At 39.9% G+C, this 20813-nt stretch overlaps 1 long non-coding RNA gene across 1 annotated transcript; it reads right to left on the reverse strand.

Annotated features, from left to right (window-relative positions):
• Nucleotides 1–10948: 10948 nt before the first annotated feature.
• Nucleotides 10949–13832, reverse strand: LOC103099153 (uncharacterized). Its single transcript, XR_008913128.1, has 3 exons — nucleotides 13752–13832; nucleotides 13392–13510; nucleotides 10949–11203 (listed from the first exon to the last, which is right to left on the reverse strand). It is a non-coding gene; the product is annotated as an uncharacterized LOC103099153 (long non-coding RNA).
• Between the last annotated feature and the right edge of the window lie 6981 nt (nucleotides 13833–20813).

A 20813-nucleotide genomic window follows, 5' to 3' on the forward strand; every position in this document is an offset into this window, starting at 1 on the left:
GGGAGGACCTCAGTGAACTGATGCAGAGAGGAGCAGAACCAAGAGAACATTGTACACAGAGACTGACACACTGTGGCACAATTGAATGTAATGGACTTTTCCATTAGTGGCAATGCAGTGATCCTGAACAACTTGGAGGAATCTATGAGAAAAACCACTATTCACATCCAGAGGAAGAACTGTGGGAGCAGAAACACCAAAGAAAAACAACTGCTTGATTACATGGGTTGAGGGGGATATATGATTGGGGATATAGACTCTAAAACAGTGGTTTTCAACCTTTCTAATGCCGTGACCCCACAATACAGTTCCTCATGTTGCAGTGACCCCAAACCAAAAAATTATCTTGGTGGCTACTTCAAAACTGTAATTTTGCTACAGTTATGATTCGGAATGTAAATACCTGATATGCATTATGTATTCTCATTGCTACAAATTGAGAGGTTGAGAACCGCTGCTCTAAAGGAACATCTTAGTGCAAACATCCACAACATGGAAATAGGTTCTGATCAAGGACACATGTAATACTCAGTGGCTATGGGAAGGGATGGAGGGAGGGGAGGGAGGGAAAGAATAGGATTCTTGTAACCAAGGAATAATGTTCTAAATTGACAAAAATTAAATTTTAAAAAATAGGTCACCCAGAAGTGAACACAATATTCTGGTCTGGATATTGATTGGAATATTGTCCATGGTCTGAGCAGGGCTGCATATCATGGGATTATTATTTCCTTTGTCCTAGATACTATATTCATATTAATTTTTTAAGCTATCATGCCAAGAAATTCACTTGTACTAAGTTCATAGATAGTTCATTCTCAGCCCTTTTTCACATGAATTATTGCCTAGTTTTGTCCCTTCTGCACTCTACCTGTTCAGTAGATTCTTTGAGCCCAAGTATGGGGCTTCGCATTTATTTTTTTAAAAAGCCTTTACCTTCCATCTTAGAATCAAATTGTGTATGGGTTCCAAGGGAGAAGAGCAGAAAAGACTGGACAATGGGGGTCACACAGTAAGGACATATCTGAGGCCACATTTGAACCCAGGACCTCCTTTCTCTAGTCCTGGCTCTCAATCCACTAAACTGAATCATCTAGGTGCCCCATTTATTCTTCTTTGGGGTTGATTAGGGAAATTCCCTGTCCAACTACATGAGCATATAGGATTAAACTTTTATTTGGGATCTTTGAATGCATCTCCCTATGGAGGGTATGAACAAGTCCACTGGCATCTTGTTGAGAAAACTAAAAGTATTTGATTAAGTCTCATTACCTCAGTTACCCCGAGATGAACATTTGTTTGAAGCTTCTCCTTAATATTTTCTAGGGAATGAGGATGTCTCTAAGATGAATTGGGTGACTTGGAGTCTTGGGAGGACATCTACTCATGAGAGAAGCCCCAAGACATGTGTGGATCTATAAGGGATCCTAGAAATCTGTTTATTCTCTTTCTACCTTTATTCCACAGAAGAATGAAAGCATGGTAGGTAGCAGAAGTGGTATTCACTTCCCTGAGAGCCATTAAAAGCTGCTTTGGGGAAGTGCTTTGCACAGGGTCACATAGCTAATAAGTGGCCGCGGACAAATTTGAACTCAGGATCCTCCTGACTTCAAGCCCGGGGTTCTATCCACCGTGTCACCTAGTTGCCCCCAAATGACATATAATTGAGCCCTCTTAGCCAGAGAAGAGTTCCCAAACTTAAAGTTTCTTTTACCTTCCTTTTTTCTTTTCTGAGCATGTAAGAGATATGAAAAGCAGCTAAATGGTGCAATGGATAGAATTCTGGACTGGGAGTCAGGAAAGTGAGTTCAAATCCAGCATCAGACACTTAATTAGCTGTGTGATCCTGGACAAGTCACTTGACTTCTATCTGCCTCAGTTTTCTCAACTATAGAGAATAATAATAGACTTATCTTCTAGGGCTATTGTGAGAATCAAGTGAAAAAATATTTGTAAGGCATTTAGCACAGTGTCTTGCAAAAAAAAAAAAAGGTGCTTAATAAATATTCCCTTTCTCCTTCCTTTCCTCCCTTCCTCCCTCCCTCCCTCCTTTCCTTCCTGTAGAAATTCCTAGCACAAGATATATATCAGCAGTGAGGACAGCACTGTAATATTGAGAGGTTCTGAAAAATCCTATGGCAGGTTCCAAAGTGCCCATCCACGTGGTCTGATAAGGACTCTGGGCAGTGTTATTCTTGAGCTCAAACCTTCTAGGTAGATGAGGGGGGATTTCCTAGGCAGCACTGATTGACCTCGAGTCACATTACAAAAGTAACCCAGATTTCCAAATAAGCATGGAAATTGTATATGTTGCTTGCTGAGGTGTGACTGGATTGCTGGAGAGAAGGCTACCTACACAAGACTGTCTCGGTGTGAGGGGCAGAGCTGGTGCAAGAACTTTTGGATAGCAGAAACATTGTTTTCCTTCTTCAAGAAAGGACACACATGGTGCCAGACTCTTTCCAGAACCAGTTCCAGAGACATGGAACAAGAAAGACTTTGGAAGCTACAGACATGTAGAGGAAGCTAGCTCCTAAACAGGTCCCTGGTTTCCAGTTTATCTCCCTATAGACTTCAAGAGAATTCCCCCTCCGGGGAGATCAGGGCCTCCCTCTAAGTTGATTTGAGATCTTATCTTGCTCCTTTCTAAAGAAAATATACCTCTTGTATACTCTAGATTATATATTTGCAAATATATGATTTTTGCTTGCTGTTTGCTTGCATAAATGGTTTTATTCATTATCCATTATTTGTAATGGCCTTTGTATAACTAGCATTTGATAGGAAGGATTCAAGCTGGCAACTGTAGACTTGGTGTACTCTTCCTGAATAAGTGATATAGCTTTTCTAAACCTATGTATCCCTAGACCTGCATATTTGGGGTGGGGGGGGGAGTAGAACAGATCAATATAATTCTGAGGTTCCCCTCAGAGACTATAGTAAATATAATATTACATTATAGAATCTTATATATGATTATATATTACATGGTAATATAATTGCTTTTTGATTTTAAAATTTTTTAAATTTTAGGTCCCAGAGTCAAAATGTTGGCTTAGAGACAGCAACAGTTTAGACCTCCATAAAACCTTCCTCACTGAATCAAAAACACAATACTTCAAGGAGACTGAAAACCAAATCTAAGAAAAAGACAGAATTAGGGAGCCCTCCTCCTGGACGCAACTTAAAAGGTACACCCCCCAAAAAGCCTGAACTCTAGAATCCATGGATTTAAGGGGAAGGAAGAAGAAAGATCCCAGAATCCCTCCTCCACCTACAGTGCTGAGCCTCCAGTGGTGGCTGGAATCCCTCCATGGGCAAGGGTGCTAGTCTGGAGGGAGTACCTTGCTGGTACTGCTGTGCCAGACTCAGGGTATAGAACACAGGCTGCTTAGAGGCAACCAGAGGAGAAGTAGAGAAGAAGCAGCCCAGTTACAGCCCAAATGCTCCATCTTGCCCCTTGCCCCCTTTTCTGGAGGTTTTGGCCTGTAACATTTAAAATTTAGGGGATACTGATAGAGGTAGAAATTAGTTTCTCTCTGCAAGGAGTATTATATTTTTATGAGGTTTATTAAAGGTTAAGGATTAAAGAAAATACAGAATGAGAAAGCACATGCCTAGGCCAGAGAGGCCTAGACACATCATGAAAGAGACGCGTCTACTCCAAAATGGAAGTAGAAAAGAGGCCGAGCCTATTCACAACCAGGTTTAAATATGCCATCTCGCTCTTGGCCCAGGTGAGAATTCAGTGAGATTAGAGGGCATTCTGGGGAAGTGGAGCAAGGATTTCTTGGGATTGAAGTCCTGGATTCTAGTCTATTTTTACAGGCCTCAGGACACATCCAGCTTTGCAGATCAACTCCTCACCCTGGATCAATCTCATCAATAAGGCAGATGAGAAGCCTTCAGAGGGCAGAGAAGTTCAAGCTCCAACACCCCTCCCCCACAGACTGATCTGAGAGCCTCACTGACTGAGCTCTAAGGGGCAAAGGCAACAACGTTGACCACAGGGCGGGAAGCCCAGCTCCTTTTCAGCTTCTGCTGTCAGTCAGGGAAAATCAAACTACCTGATCAAACAGAAGAACAGAGAAGAAGCCCCTTCAGGACAGAGCAGTCCAAACCCACAGATCCAGGACAAAATGAGAGGAACAAGACTACAGGCAAATATAGGGAGGAAATAAGGGTAAAATATAAGTAAACAGAAAAAGGAAAAAGAAAAAAGAAATTACAATCAACAGCTTCTATCCAGGCAATGAACAAAGAGGAAATGAAACAGAGGAGGATAAAGGAACACCAAGCAAAAACATAGAAACTCCAGCAAATTGGATACAGACTTTGGAAGAACTCAAAATTCAATTCAAAAACACAATTGAGAGGCTGAAGACAACTGGAAAAAGAATTTAAAAAGCAAAATAAATCATCTGGAAACAGAAAATAGTGTCTTGAAGGCCAAAATGAATCAGCTTCAAAATGAGGCAAAGGAGATGAAAGATCAGAAGGAGAAGGATGACCAAAAAGTTGGGGATGAAATTCAGTTTTTAAAACTAGAATCCAACAACTAGAAGCAAACAACTTCATAAGACAGCAAGAAACTATAAAACAAAGTCAAAAGAATTAAAAAACTGAGGAAAATATGAAACACCTCATTCACAAAATGGAAGATCTAGGAAACAGGGCCAGGAGAGATGACTTAAGAATTATTGGTCTACTGGAAGATCATGACAAAGAAAAAGCCTGAACATCATTCTACAGGAAATTATCCAAGAAAATTGCCCCAACATTATAGAGCAAGAGGGAAAAGTGGAAATTGAAAGAATCCACAGATCACCTCCTGTACTTAATCCCAAATTGACAACACCCAGGAATGTTATAACCAAATTCAAGAACTACCAGACCAAGTTAAAAAATATTACAAGCTGCTAAGAAGTCGTCATTCAGATACCATGGAACTACAATGAGTTTAACACAGGATCTGGCTGGATCTACACTAAAGGACCAAAAAGCCTGGAATATGATATTCCAGAAATCAAGGAAACTAGATCTACAACCAAGAATCAACTCTCCAGCAAAACTGACTATATTCTTGCAGGGGAAAGTATGGTCATTTAATATAATAGAAGACTTCCAAGCATTCATAAAGAAAAGGCTGGACTTGAACAGAAAATTTGATGCCCAAACACAGAACTCAAGAGAATCAAACATTCCTGACATAGCATAGTTGAGCCAGGTTTGCATCTGCATATGTTTGGTATATCAATAAAAATCAAGGCTTTGGGCTTCTGAGTGGGAGAGTAGAGAAAGAATCTGGGGAAGTGAGAAGAGAATGAAGAAGGAAGAAGCAGAGCAGGCAGGTGGAGGGAAGGAAGAAAGAGGCTAGGAACCACGAGGTCAGGTTACTTAAGAATGATTGTCTATCCCTTTCAATAAACTTTACAAAATACATATTTGGGTAGAAATATTTTCAATTCTTACAGTTGACAACTATAGTCAGGGATATTTTGGGACCTTAATTTTATTCTGAGAGAAGTTTGGAGTCTTGGGTGAAGCTTAGGTAAGCTAGAAGCTACTTCAGTTTGCTGGCCTGCCTTCATATGCAAAACAAACCATAGCAGAGAGAGGGAAAGGGCTGCTGTTTTTCCCGGATTGGATCACATTGGATTGGTGAGAAAAGCTCCTTCCCTGGTGGCATTCCCTCCCCCCCCCCACTCCCCACCTCACTCTTTTTTTCCCCTTTTGGCTTGAATAGGGGTGAAGGGACCTTTTTGCCCATGTGGAATCTGGGGTTTTAGGACCCACCAGGAACTCCTGCTCTTTTCCTTTCCACAGCACGCAAGGTCCTAGTGTTCTTTCTTTCAGCCTAGTGCAGTGCAGGGTGGGGGGAACCCCTTGAACAAATCCTGGGGGCCCTTCTAGGCTGTGGGTTAGAGTTAGGGGCTCCCTGGGGCAGTAGAGAAGGGAAAGGATGCTTTTGGCCCAAAACAGAACCAGAGGCCCAGTCAGGAGAGTGACTGTTTTTCCCCCCTTGGATCATTAAGGACTCCCCATGTGGACCCCACCCCACCCCACCTATTTTGGACAAGAGTGGGGCAGTAAAGGACTGTATGATTTTCCCAGGCTTGCAAAAACTCAGGCTTTTAGCCACTGTGAGCTTAGCCGGCTGCTGGGTGTCTGATACAAAGCCCTCCCACTGCACTCTCCCCAGGTGCGCAATGCAGGGGAAACTAACACGGGCTCCTCTATGCTTGCTGTCTTTCCTCAGCACAGCGCATGGGAGCCCCCTCACCCCATTCCAAATGGACATAGTTTCTTTTTTAAACCAAGGGACCCAACAGGTCTTTCCCAGTTCAGTGTCTGTCTGACTTTCCCTGCATGCCTCACCCATTGTGTGACCACTGCAGCAGGGACCTGCTCAGAGACACCTGTTAAATTAATCTTGGGGGTCCTTCCATACTGTGCTAGGGTTAGGAGCTCCCTGCCCCCCCCACACTTTGAAAAACAATGTGACCACTGACTAAACTCTGGGGGAAGGGAAACTACATTTTTCTCTCTCCCTTCCCCACTCTCAAACTTTCCTGGCAGACTGCCTGCCTTCTTTAGCATATCAAAAGCCATTTTTTTCTTTCCTTTATATGACTGCTTGCTTAGATGGGTCTACCCACAGATGCCTTCCACTTTACCCACATTTATCATGCCACCTACTGTTGAGAATTAAAACTGCAGAAAGATAAAAAGAATTCCTTTGCTACTGCTACTAGTGATCTAAAAATAATGCTATTAAATTGAATACATTTAAATAAATGATTATTGGAAATATTAATATTGAATTTAAATTAAAACCAAATTTCTAACATTGAAAATTAATTACATGCAATATTAAGGAATGATTTTAGAACACAATAGTATTAATAATACTATCAATAACAATAGTTATTAATTTTCAATAACTATTATTTGCCATTATTATAAATTAGTAATGGTTATTATTGATGATTGATACTTGTTTATGGTTTATGGTTGTTAAGTATTAATAACAATAATAAGCACATGTTATTAATTATTGATAATATTTTCAACAATTATAATAAACATGTGTTATTGATTATTAATAACAGCATCAATAATTACAATAAATGTATATTGATATTATTACACTAAATATACATTCATTATTAATACTATTGCTGTGCAAAATTACTGTTTCCTTACATTAGCTTTTTGTTTTAAATATTCTATTATTGCCTTCCACAATATCATTGAAGAGCTTTGTGTCTCCAATTTTTTTATGTTTTATGAACTTTTCATTGTTTAAGCTGACCACTTAGCAATACTCAAACTAGCTTAAATAGCTTAAATAAGGCATACGGACTAGACAATATGGGAAATACTGCAACACATCAAGGGAAATCAGGAACTATTCCTTCTGACTCACCCCTGCACATCCTTTCAAATTCCTGGAGTGATCCTAATTTGCCTGAGGATTGGATGACAAAGAAAGAAGCTAGAAAGCTTTGTAAAGCATGGACATATCTTTTACTTGGCCAAAATATGGCTCTTTTGACTTCAAGATCTTAAAAGATTTGAAGTTAGCCATTAAAAACAAAGATTAGAAATACTGGTACTTATGGGCATATCATGTTGATAAACCAACTATTCCCTCCATTGAGGAAACCATTCTTTCTTTGGAACCAAACTATTCTAGCTTAACTTCTTCAGTGAAATCTAGCAAGAAACACACTCTATCATCCCACCTGGCCAGTGAGGAGGTATCTCCTTATACTGACCGAAACCAGGACTTTAACCCCTCAGCTCCTCTCCCTGTCAGACCTCACTCATCCCCTATTCCTTCCATCCCCTTTTCCCCAGTCTACCTTTCTACCCTAACTACCCAGTGCCCACCCATCTCCCATATCCCCACCCATGCCATCCCAACTTCATTCCTTTTCCATACCTTCCTTCCTACCCACCTTACTGTGACCCCTCTAGACCTCACCCATCCTACTCCTCTCCACCCCATACCCAATCCCACCCTCTTCATCTCCACCCTTCCCCCAACTCCTTCCCCATTCTTCTCCATCCCTCCCCAAGCCTCACCCCTGTTCCTCATCACCCCACCCCTGATCCTTTCACTCTATCTCCCCACCTGCTGACCAGCTCCATTCCACCACCCCACCACCACCTTCCCCTACCAAACTCACTACAATCCAATCCGTTGACCTCCAGAACACAGGCCAAGCAGCAGTTGCCACAGATGATTCAAATAAAGGTCTTTTCCCTCTAAGAGTTGTCCCTACATGTAACAGATGTGGAGATATAGTTAATATTAGACATCATATACCCTTTTCTCCACAGGACATTGAGAGATTGAAAGACAAAACACCTTATGAAGCTAAACCTGCGGTGGTGATAAATAAGTTTGAAAGCATTTTTCACACATATACTCCCACATGGCTTGATGTAGAAGATTTTCTCCAGGCCTTGCTAACAGAAAGGGAAAGGAATAAGATTCTTTCTCTTGTCAATCAGGCTCAAGGAGAGGGAACAGCTCATTGGCCAACTGAAGATCCCAAATGGGACCCAAATTCAGAGCAAGATTACCTACAACTATGCCAGGCTAGAAATGCATTGATAAAAGCTATGAGAACCTGTTCTGATAGGCCTGGTACATGAACTAAATTTGAAAATCTTAAGCAAGAAGACAGAATCCCAGCTTGATCTGGATAGGGAACAGGGCCTTAGAAAAATCAGAATATACAATTTGTAAAAAACAGTTGTAAGGTAGTTAGGAATTATTTTATGACTAGCTGTCCAAACTGGCCTATTATGGACCTTGAAGAACTGAAAAGAGTGGCAATTTATGCTTTTGAGGGACATAAGGGAAAGAAGAACACTGATTTAGTTGAAGCATTAAGGAAGGAAGTAAAGGAATTGACTACTAAATATGGTGATAAGGATACGGAGAATGCTTCTTTAGTAGAGGCATTGAGGAAGGAAATAAAAGAATTAACTGAAACTGTTGTAAAGGTAAAGCAAGGAGAGATCATAGCTCCCTTACACGAATCCACAAAACAACCACCAACATGTTATTTTTGTGGAAAGGTTGGTCATGTAATTATGAATTTTAAGAAGAGAAATCAGGAAAATGGGAATAGAAGTTTCAGGAATACTAATATTGATAGGAGGAATAGTTATTCAAATGAGGCAAATTGAAACTCACACCCAAACACTTGTAATCAATGTGGAAACTCCCCTCGGTGACCCCAGAGGGGTGGACAAAGAAATTGTGATGAATAATGGTACTTGGGAGGGGAAGGAACCTCAAAGAGTCTGGTTGGAAATTTTAAGCCTTTTCAGACCCCATTGCCTTATGTTAACTATTTCAGTTTGTCCCTTCCCAAAAATAAAGAAGTCTCTAATTCAATTCTAAATATAAGATGTAATTTAATGTTAACCACTTCATAAGTTATCAAAATTGAAGTTTTCTGTTGCATTGTCTTTATTTATACTTCCCCTATGATTGTACTGTAGAAGAATATCTTTGTAAAAGCCCATAAACAACATTTTGTTCCTTTTTTGCCTTTGTTAATTGTCATACATATGATGATCGATGGACTTCATCAAACTGGTTTCAACCTGTATAACAGTTTAGGAGAATTTACTTGTTTAATAATTTAAATTTATTTTAATGAGTATTCAGAAGTGATTTTTAGATATCTGGGAGCATCCCTACCTCTGATCATTCATTTGCCTGCCTCTTGAGTTGTTTGTAACAAGAGGTAAGGGTCCATTGGTAGTTGAAAGAAAGTACAATGGTATTGTTGTATTTTCCCATCTCTGCATTTATTGTAAATGTAATGGATGACACACCTGAGGTGATTTTTGCTTTTTAGTCCTAGTCTCCACATAAAAATGTGTGGGACATATTGGAGACAGTTCTGTTACACCGTTACAGTCTCATACCAAGAGGGAGGAAGGTGCCCAAGTGGCCTAATTAATCTGATATATTATAATCTCATCTGGGAGGTAGGAATGATTTTTTCCTGTGAAGCCTTATAGCATCGAAATGGATTTCTTGAATTTGTAACTCTTCATCAATAGTACAGAGGTTTTTCTGGTTCTCTCCCAAATTTTGGAATGATGGTAATTATAGATTTTGTTAACAATAAAAATGGCCCCAGATAGGGGGCAGCTAGGTAACTCAGTGGATTGAGAATCAGGCCTAGAGACGGGAGGTCCTAGGTTCAAATCTGACCTCAGACACTTCCCAGCTATGTGACCCTGGGCAAGTCACTTGACCCCCATTGCCTAGCCCTTACCTCTCTTCTGCCTTGGAGTAAGTACACAGTATTGATTCCAAGATGGAAGGTAAGGGGTAAAAAAAAAAAAAGAAGAGTTAGCATTAAGTATTACACAGATGAAGATGAAGACTGAGAAGAGGCCATTGAATTTAACAAGAGAAAGTCATTGACAATTAGGGCAGGCTCACTGTGAAACTGCCAAGTAGCTATTAGTTATCTTTAGTACCAAAATCTCCACTTTCTAGATTATCTTTACAAATTCCAGGTACCATTTACTCCCACCTTTCTCAGACCTCCTACTTTATCCTTCCATTGTCAAAAGCTTCTCAAGAAAGCATCTTGTAAACTCATTTACTCTGAAATATATTTAATGAGGGGCATCTAAGAGATAGTGTACCAGGGCTAGAGTCAAGAAGACCCAAGTTCAAATCTGTCCTTAGATTTTTTTCATTGCAAAGAAAATCCCAAATAGGATCATGGAAGAACTGACCACAACTGAACATCAACAAAAATGTTTAATGATGGGATGGCATTCTAAATTTCTCCTCTGGGGATAGTGCCCATTTTGGTAGGAAAAAGCTTGGGCATCTGTGGAATTCTAGACATCAATGAGTTAAGTAGAGGAAGTAATTTCTTAAGAGGGACAGAGGAGCATTTCCCTGAAATTAAAAAAAAGATACACTAAAGTTACCACTTACTTGCAAGGTTAGCTGGGTTGGTAAGTTTTAAAGATCCATTTTCAGTAGAAGTCATGTCAGAGCCAGGTTGCAGCAGATCAAGGGCTAGGGAAGCAGCAGTCAATAACATATAATGTTGATGTGTTTGCTATCCAAAGGATGGAGAGAGAAAATATGTTTGCTGGATCAAGTGCTCTTCTTCCCCAATGAAATGGATCTTTGTAACATCAGCTGAAAATTGGGTTAATAGAAGTTTTATAGTTGAATTATTTTTACATGTTGATAAGCATAGAGAATTGTTGAATTAGTCTAGATGGTAAGTTTATTGATTTTTTGCATGATCTTGTACCATATTTGCTTTTACTTTCTGCAGTCATTTTTGTAAACCCCCAAGAACCTAACCCATGCCTTTCCTGGGAAATGTCTTAGTCCCTTGCTGGAGGAAGATCAGTGACCTCCACCCTGACCAGGACCCCCAGACCAATGACACAGACACCCAGACAGACAATTTTATCTTCACAACAGCTCTGGGAGATCTGTGGATATTCCCATTTTGTAGCTAGAGTGTAGCTAAAATAATTTAAGGCTTGATAAGAAGGAAATAGGTCAGGGAAAACTTCATGGAAGGAAGATGTGGCAACTAAGGTGGTAGAGAAGGAAGACAGCTTTCAATGGATCTAGGAGAGGAGACAGGGCGCTCCAGGGCACGAGGGCAGGGAAGGACAGGACAGGACCTGTTTGGTAGTCCAGGATACTTAGAATACATGAAGATGAATAATAGTAGAAGACACACAAATGGAGAGAGATTGATGGGTGCCTCTGAGTGGGTGATGTCAGGAGGGGAAGGCTCAGTGTCAGTTTAAACGTTTGTCTTCTAAGACAAAAAGTTACTGAAGATTTTCCAATTAGGGAGTGACATGGTCAGACGTGTGGATTAGGACTATTTAATTTGATATCCATGTAAAGGAAAGATATTTATTAGGGGCTGTTATAGTCAAAGTATCAAATGATGACGACCTGAGCTAGAGTGGCAACACTGAGTGGAGAAGGTTATTGTCCAGGTCGCATTTACTTGACTAACATTCGTTAGAACTGGTAGCACTCAATACCCACTTGGATATTGGTGGTGGTGGTGAAGGAGGGGAAGGGAAAGGAGACTTGAGTTTCAAGCTTGAGTTGGGGGGGAGGTAGGGAGGGAGAGAGGGAAAGGACTTAAAGGTCTTCAATTTGAAGTCTTTTGGGAAACACAGCTGGAAGTGGTTTTGTATTTAATCAGAATCATGGCGCTATTAGTCCAGGAAGGGATTTGCAAGTTATCTACATCAGGTGAGAATTGAATGTATGAAAACTGATGGGTACAGGAAAGGAAGGAAAAGAGGAGGGATATCTCCAATGGGCTTGGAGCAGGCATAAGCTAACCCAGAAAAGGAATGATTAGAGAAGCGATTGAAGAGATACTAGTATCCTAGAAGTCAAGAGAAGATAGAATAGCAATAAAAGTAAGTGGTTAACACACATACTATAGCAAGGACACCAAGCTAGATTAGACAATCAAGAAGCTTTTAGTGACCTTTGAGAGAAGAGATTCAGTAGCATAGTGGGGAGAAAAGTCAAGTTTATAGGCTTGAGGAATAAGTGGGTTTCAAGAACCTTAGGCTTCTTTTCACTTCAATTCATCTACATGGTTGAAGGGGTCAGACTGTATTACTCAAATTTATTTCAGCTTAAAAGTCAAGATCCTGTGAAGGTGGGGTAGATGGGCTGCCATATTCTTTCTAGAAAAGCACTAAAAGGAAGGAAAGCTAGTAACAAGATATGTTGGCAGCAATGTTTGTTTTGAAAAGGAAGCTCCTCCAAGAGCTAAGGAAGGTTGAACAGATTTACAGGCAAAGGAGGACCTGGGAGTAAATTCAGGGGATACATTTCAGATATAGGGGACCCCTCGTGCAAGACTCAGATGAAACGGCAAGAAACAGGCAGAACCAACAAGCAATCTGATTCTTTGTTTCTTTTGTGGTTACACAAGACAGAAGTTAAAAAGCAGTCACTGTTTCACAAACTATCACAGTTTAAAATGGTACCTGTGAGAATTTGACAGCTAAGAGGCAGTAGATAGAATACTGGACCTAGAGTCTAGAAAATTCTGCCTCTGACACTAAAGAGTTGTGTGACTACTTGCAGGTCACCTGACCTCTGCCTGCTTCAGTTTTCTCAACTGTAAAAAGGGAATAATAAGAGCATCTCTCTCAGGGTTGTGAGGACCAAAGGAGACATTTCCCAAAGCACAATCATAAATGCTAGATGTTATTATTACTTTATAGCCCTAAGACATTCACAATGGCGACACAATTAGAACCATACTATATACTTTGGGGAAGGATGAAGTGACTCTTGGAATTATCTCATACAGGGACCTTACCTTTTGGTGACACTCCAAACTTGTGCTTTAAACCCAAGATGGGGACTTCCTCTTTTTTTCATCTGGTTCTTGGAGATGCTGTTCCCCTTCTGAGGTCAGAGCATGTTTCCTAAAAGCCACTAGAAGGAGAATAGAAACACACTCAACAGGTTCGTTTGTTTGCAGCCCTGTCATTCTAAAGTTTGGCCATTTCCTGATTTTTTTACTGGTTTGCCTCTACTTAAATGAATGAATTACATCTATGAAGCAGTTTAACATATACCAAATAAGGTACCAAATTCTAGGAATACAAATACAAAAACAAGACATACACAGACCTTCCTGGGGCCCGTCAGAACCCCAAGAATGAAGAGAACTTACCCAAAGCAGATGGAGAAGAGGAAGGATGGAATCATGAACTGAGGGACTAAACCCTTGACCCACGAGCCCACTCCATTTGTAGGTGTAGGAACGAATGGCTTACTATTCAGCTCTTTTACTCTATTGCTAATTGGTTTCCTCTGGAGAGAGAAAAAAACCAACCCTCTTCTAGACTAATTGCCAACAGCTGTCCCATATAGCACCCAGTGATACAGATGATTTTTTTGAGGGCACAAATGCTACAATTATTATTTTTTTGAGGCTTTAATAGAACTTCTTCTTTGGCAGGAAAGAAATAGTTACCACCTTGGTCAAAATAGAAAACATACATACCCCTAAAATGAAAGTTCTTTGGTGAGAAAAGATGAAACAAACTACAGATTTTACTGTAGAATATTTGCATGAATTATCTGTATTAATTGTTTACTGTGAAATTTTTATGTTTTTTCAGTTCAGATAACTTGTAAAAGTCACTATTGCTTACTTCATCTCTAGCATTCTGGTTTAATTTTCTTTTCTGCTTCTGATCACAAGCCACTCTTAATTTTTAGTCAAGGTATTTTGTTGGGGGGGGGGCAAAGTGTTGCTTATATTTGGCTTGATATTGTGGAATAATAATAATTAGAGGGCCATCTTCAGATTGAGGAGGACCAGGTTTAGTTCCTGCTTCTGAAGCATACTAGCCATGGGCAAGTCAGTTGAGCTCAGTGCTAGTTAACCCTCTAAAACTATAGCTTACAAATGAATTGTTAACATAGTTGGTAGAGGGGATTTCCTCACTGGAAGTTCCCTACACCAAAGAGATCACGGGTTTGTATTTTTTTAAATGGTGCTTTTGTACCACATTTATCCCATAATGCTTTTTTTTTCTTTTTCCTTTTAGAGAAAAGGCAGCTTGATATTTCTTTTAGAGCAAATCCCAGCTTTTCAAAGGTTCTATTTCTCTTTAAGAACCTAATCTCTTAAATCAGTGAAAATGGCTGAATTATTAGCCCGGTATTTTCTTTCTTTTCCTTTTCAATTTTGCTGCTTCATCAAAACTCCGTTCATCCAAAATAGTTGAGGAATAGTATTCTGATTAATCTCATATACATAGTAAGGGATTATTAACTTATACACCATTTGTTTTTCCACTGTTTAAAGAATGAGAATCAGTAAAAATACATGACAGAAAATTAACTGTTCACAATTTAGCCTTTGTTTAATGATTCAAAGGATGTTTGGTAGGAGCAAAGATATAGATAGAGAATAAGAAGGGAACCTTAGAAGTCATTAAGTTTAATTCTTTCAGATACAGATGAGAAAACTGAGGTACAAGGAGAATTAAAAAAAAAAAACCCAACTCATCCAAGCAGCTCAGGTGGCTCAGTGGATAGAGAGACAGGCACAGAGATGGAGGGCCTGGATTCAAATTTGGCCTCAGACACTTCCTTGTGTGATGTCACTTAACCCTAATTACCTAGCCCTTACTGTTTTCTACTTTGGAGCCAATGCTTAGACAGAAAGCAAGGATTAAAAACAAGACATATTTAGGATTACATAGATAGTGAGAGGTGGGATTTGAACCAAGGTCTTACCAACTCCAAGTCTAACACACTATCCATTAGACCAAATTGCCTCTTTGCTCCATTGAAGGTTCTCAAGCTAATCATCATGGAATTCAATTATCATTGGGCTATACCTAGCAGAAAATGATTGCCAGCTCAGGGGAGATTTCTGGTGGAGAGAATTCTGGTTTAACTGGTTTTTTAAAAATGTGCTCCCGGTATAATCTCTGTGCCTTCCTCTCCCTCTTCCCTAGTTCAACCCATCTCTCCCCTGTAGTACTTATTTCATTTAGCTGTTTCATGACTACTTACACCTGCCTTAAATTGAGCTTGACAGGGCTGGGTAGCGGCTAATGCTAACATTGGGTACTGATGCCCATGTGAAATAAGCGAATCAAATTCAGGGTGAAACAAGTGAATCAAATGCCCAATAATAGATGGGAGGAAAGGATGATGTGGCTTTTCTAGTCCATGCAATATTCTGAAAAACAGCTGATCTCTCTTAGCTTATTCAGAGTACCTCAGGCAGAATAGTATTATACTGTGAAAGAACATTGGCTTACTCTTTCACAAGGCAGTCTGTTTGCTTTGGGGAGATTCTCTGAAGGGTTGGGTTTGCTTTTTTAAAATTAAAAACATTAAAATAGTGTTCTATAATTTAAAAAATGATATGTCACGAAGACTGACAATGGCCTGGGATACAGTGTATGATCTTGGCTTTTTGGATATCCCACCAAGCTCTTAGAGCTCCACAGTGCCTGTTTCAACCACCTTCTTGGCAGCCCGGAACAAATTGTTCTCTGTCCATTCGTTGGGGGAAGTCTTCACCAGGTATAGATAGGGCTAGCATGGGGATGAAGGGGTAGGAGAGGCAACGAGAAGCCAAGGACACTCGGTGAGCCTTTCTGCAAAGCCTTGTGATTTACTTTGCCCAGTGCCAAGTACAGAGCCTGGCACATCATTGGGCACTTAAGAGATGGTCATTGATGATTGATTGGTTGATCCGGGTGTGTATTCCCCTCACCTACTCATAAAGACCACAGCTTCTTTTTGCCTCTAGAGCTGGTCTCCTCAAGTTATTGTGGCCAAAAATACTCATGGCATGGTGGCCATCTTTCCATAATACTGACTTCCTCTGAGCTTCTCTAGCCTTAACTAGACAGTCTTTCGCTGCTAACCATCCAAGCTAGCACTGGCACCTAACTCAAACCATTTTGTAAGCCATGTCACCTTCTTTGGCGATTTGGGGGGAGGGCTTTGACTCTAAGAAGGATGGAGGGAGCTGTTGGCTGTCCTATCTTCTGCCTGTCTTTAAGTAGTACTCGGGACTAAAAAGCAGGTTCTCCGATCTTAATGGGGAACTCCGAGCCCCATGATTAAGGTTGGATTCCCAGAAGCAGAATTATCAAATGTCATCCGGTTTGTATACAAGGCTTCGGAATTTTTTCTGGGCTGTTTCATTTGCCACTACCTCAGCTAAGCAAGCTGTAACCAAGGAAACCTAAAGACCATGAAATAGCATATTCTAAACTTGGATTGTGTCTCCAGAAAAGTCACTGTCGGATCTTAATGCTCTAAGTGATTTTCAAAGGTGACATTGCCCAATGTCCTGCTTCAGTCCTGTCGCTGACAGATTTCCCAATGGGAATAAAGGAAACCTTTATGGGCTCATTCATTCACCCACAGTGTGTCCCAAAAGTTTTAGTGCAGTTTCAAGCGATTTAAATGACACACCAAAAACCAACCCTTTCAAATGCACTAAGACTTTTGGGACACCCTATATTCCCATCAGGCAGGCCAGGAATAATAACACACTTTTTATAACACTCTAAGGCTTGACAAAGTAATTTTCTTCTGAGGGAAGCAATATTTTTTTTTTTATCCATACATTTAAGGGAATAGGCTTAGAAAGATCATGACTTCCCTATGGTCACAGTTAGGTGGGTGACTCAGTGCATAGAGCAAAGGGCCCCCAGAGACAGGAAGACTCATCTTCCTGAGTTCAAACGTGGCCTCAGATACTTACTAGCCATGTGACCCTGGGCAAGTCACATACCTTGCTTGCCTCCGTTTCCTCATCTGTAAAATGAACTAGAGAAGAAAAGGGCAAAGTACTACATTATCTTTGCCAAGACAACCCCAAATGGGATCATGCAGGGTGAGAAATGACTGAACAACAACAATGGTGACTTGGCTGGGGAATATCTAAGTGGAGATTTAACCTAGATCACCTTACTCTAGAACCAGTACTCATTTCAATACCATATGCTACTTTTCAGTATTTTGTTCATTGAGAAGGCCAATGGGAAGTATTATAGAATTTCCCTTCAAAAAGACCTGGGTACAAATCTTGACTCTGAAAACTCACTACCTGTATGTCTGTGGACCAGTCACTTAGCTTCTCTGGGCCTCAGTGACCTCATCTGTGAAGAGGGTGCAGGGGTGGTAAGTGGGGGAGAGGGTTGAACTAGATGACCTCTACAGGCTTTTCTCGATCTTTCTCTGTGATCTCATGATTTTCCTTCTATTTGGCCCAAACCTTTCTGCAATCTAAGCCCTCACTATTCAGAAATAAATCATGATTCCTTTGATTTCTATAGCAGTTTTCCCTCCTTTCAACAATTTTCACATATATCACTTGATTCTCACAATTATACCTTGGGTAAGTCACTTAACCACTGCCTCAGTTTCTTCATCTGTAAAATAGGGAGGTTGAACTCAGTGGCTTTTGTATTTTCACTGCCAAAATCTGTGATCTCTGATTTATGAAATTGTGATATAGGACAAAATTTAACCATATATTGTTGTTCAATTGTTCTTAGTTTTTTCTAACTCTATGACCCTATTTGGGGGCTTCTTAACAAAGATACTAAAGTGGTTTGCCATTTCCTTCTCCAGTTCATTTTACAGATGAGGAAACAGACAATTGGGGGTCATACTGTAAGTATCATAAGTATCTGAGTCCAAGTTTGAACTCAGGGCTTCCTGATTGCAGGCCAGGTGCTCTATCCCCTACACCACTATATGTTACCATTCCATTCCATTGTAGTCCATAATGGCATTTTTGGAGACTTAAGCAGGTTTCCCAAAAGAGAAACCAATAATGTATAAAGCAATAGACTATTATTATAGTATATTGCAGCTCAAATTAAAGGAAAACTCAGGGTCTAAAATCAGAAACCAGTTTGTTAGGGTGGGATGGGGCAGGAAGAGAGGAGAAAACAAAAAATGTGCTAGCTGGAGAAGTCACATCAGAATCTTGGGTTTGGCAGCCTTCAGTTTGGCAGCAGGAGGAAAAGGACCCAGCATATCCTGGCCCGTCCTACCAGTCCCTTAGCACTCCTCCTCCTTGATATGAAGGAACCCATGGACTTTACTGAGGGCTGAGAGGATCAGTTTTCATTCAAATGGTTTTGATAACTATCTCAAATACACAGAGGGAGGCTGGGGATTGGCCAGTAAGATATGTGAGATGGATTTTTTTCCAGGGGAAAAAAAAAAAGCAAGTGATGGGTGTGGGTCCAAAGCAGAGGTACCCTGCCACAAGTACTCAGAAAAGTGGGAAACCCTACTTCCCTAAAAGAAAAGGAGATGTTTGTTTTGGGGGATTATCATAAAGTATATTCGTGGTATTGGCTTAGTTGATCCCTGAAAGGCTAAGTTGAAGGTCACACCATTAGTAAGTAGGTAAGCTGGAACTTAAACACAGCTCTTTACACCCCAACTTTACCACATTTGCCATTGCTGCTCCCATAGTGTCACTCTTGCAATACTTCGCAATCTTTTTCAAACTGAAGTATTCTTTCTATTCCTTTATCTCTTCTTTATAGAGTTCTGAAAATCCAACCTTTTGCATTATATTTTTATGGCTTTACTTTTGGATGCCAAGTCTAGTGTGATTTAACAGTAATTAATGTCATTCTCTGAACCTCTCTCCCCTTCTTGCAGTGAAGGGGAGACTATGGATGGGGAATATTGTAAATATTCTCTGAAACCAGTGATGTGTTGGTTAATTTTGCTGAACAGCTTTTGTCTCCTGCTTTCTTCTATTTTTTTCAATTTAGTTATTGTTTAATTATTTTATACATTCTTTTCTTTTTGAATTTTGAGTTCCAGTTTCTCTCCCTCTTTCCCACCCACTTAGGGCTTTTCTTTCTTATTACTTATTATAGGGGAAAGCTCTCTGAATAGAAGGAAAGGGGAGATATATCTAGAAATAGGCATAATATAAAAACAAGAGTTGTTTTTTTTTTAATTTAAAAAGACCAAAGTATTGGTAGAGTTAAACTGTGAAGAAGAGGTATCATTTTCTTTTTTTTTTATTTTAAAATAATTTTTCTTCATCATTTGTTTTTTATTCACCTATCCTTATCCTTTATTTTTTACTTTTTATAAGATCTTTTATTTCCCCAATTAAATGTAATAACAATTTCCCCCAATTCTTTTCTTTTCTTTTTTAAACCCTTAACTTCCATATTGGAATTAATACTGTGTATTACCCAGGGTCACACAGCTGGGAAGTATCTGAGGCCAGGTTTGAACCTAGGACCTCCTGTCTCTAGGCTTGGCTTGGCTCTCAATCCACTGAGCAATCCAGCTCCACACCCCCACCCCCAATTATTTTCTGAGTTATAAGATACAAATTGTCTCCCTCCTTCCCTTCCATCTCCCCCTTTTGGAGATGGCAAATGATTTGATCTGGGTTATACATGTATTGTCATGCCAAACTTATTTCCATATTGTTCACTGTTGTAAGAGAATATTTATATAAAACCAAAATCCCCAAATAAGAACACAAATAAACTAAAGTGAGAAATAGTGTGCTTTGATCTGAATTCCTACTCCAACAGTTCTTTCTCTGAATAGGGATAGTATTCTTTGTCATAAGTTCCTCAGAAATGTCCTGGCTTATTGTATTGCTGAGAGTAGCTATTGCTGTTACTATGTACAGTGTTCTCCTGGTTCTCATTTCACAGTCATCCTTTATTCAAAAAGAAAATAAAGGACCAAAAAAGCAGAAAATAATAATTCAGTAAAATTAACCCCCACTTCTGAGGGAAAGTGCTTCCTCATAAGACTTCATTGGGGCCTTGCTTGGTCATTACAAGTTTTCAGTGTTCAATTTTTAATATTTTGTTCTTGTAGTTCTTTCCATTCCCATTGTTGTGGTCATGATGTATTTTGTTTCTGCAGTTCTGCTTATTTCTCTTTGTATCACAGGATGATAGATTTGGGTTAATTAGAGGCCATCATTTGCCTGTCACTTTCTAGGTGAGAAAACTGAGACAGTAGAGAATAAGTGTCTTGCCCAGGGTCACAAAAATAGTAAATGTTAGCAGCTGGATTAGAACTCGGGACTTCATAGTTTCTATATAAACAGTTTCCTCATGCTTCTCGGTCTCCATCATGTTCGTTGTTTCTCACAGCATAATAATATTTCATCACATTCTGGTTTAGCCATTCCCCAATGGATGGGCATTTACTCTGAGAAATGTCCTTTTTCTAACACACCCAT

This window comes from Monodelphis domestica, chromosome 6 (assembly GCF_027887165.1).
Source record: "Monodelphis domestica isolate mMonDom1 chromosome 6, mMonDom1.pri, whole genome shotgun sequence".
In the NCBI taxonomy this organism is placed as follows: domain Eukaryota; kingdom Metazoa; phylum Chordata; class Mammalia; order Didelphimorphia; family Didelphidae; genus Monodelphis; species Monodelphis domestica.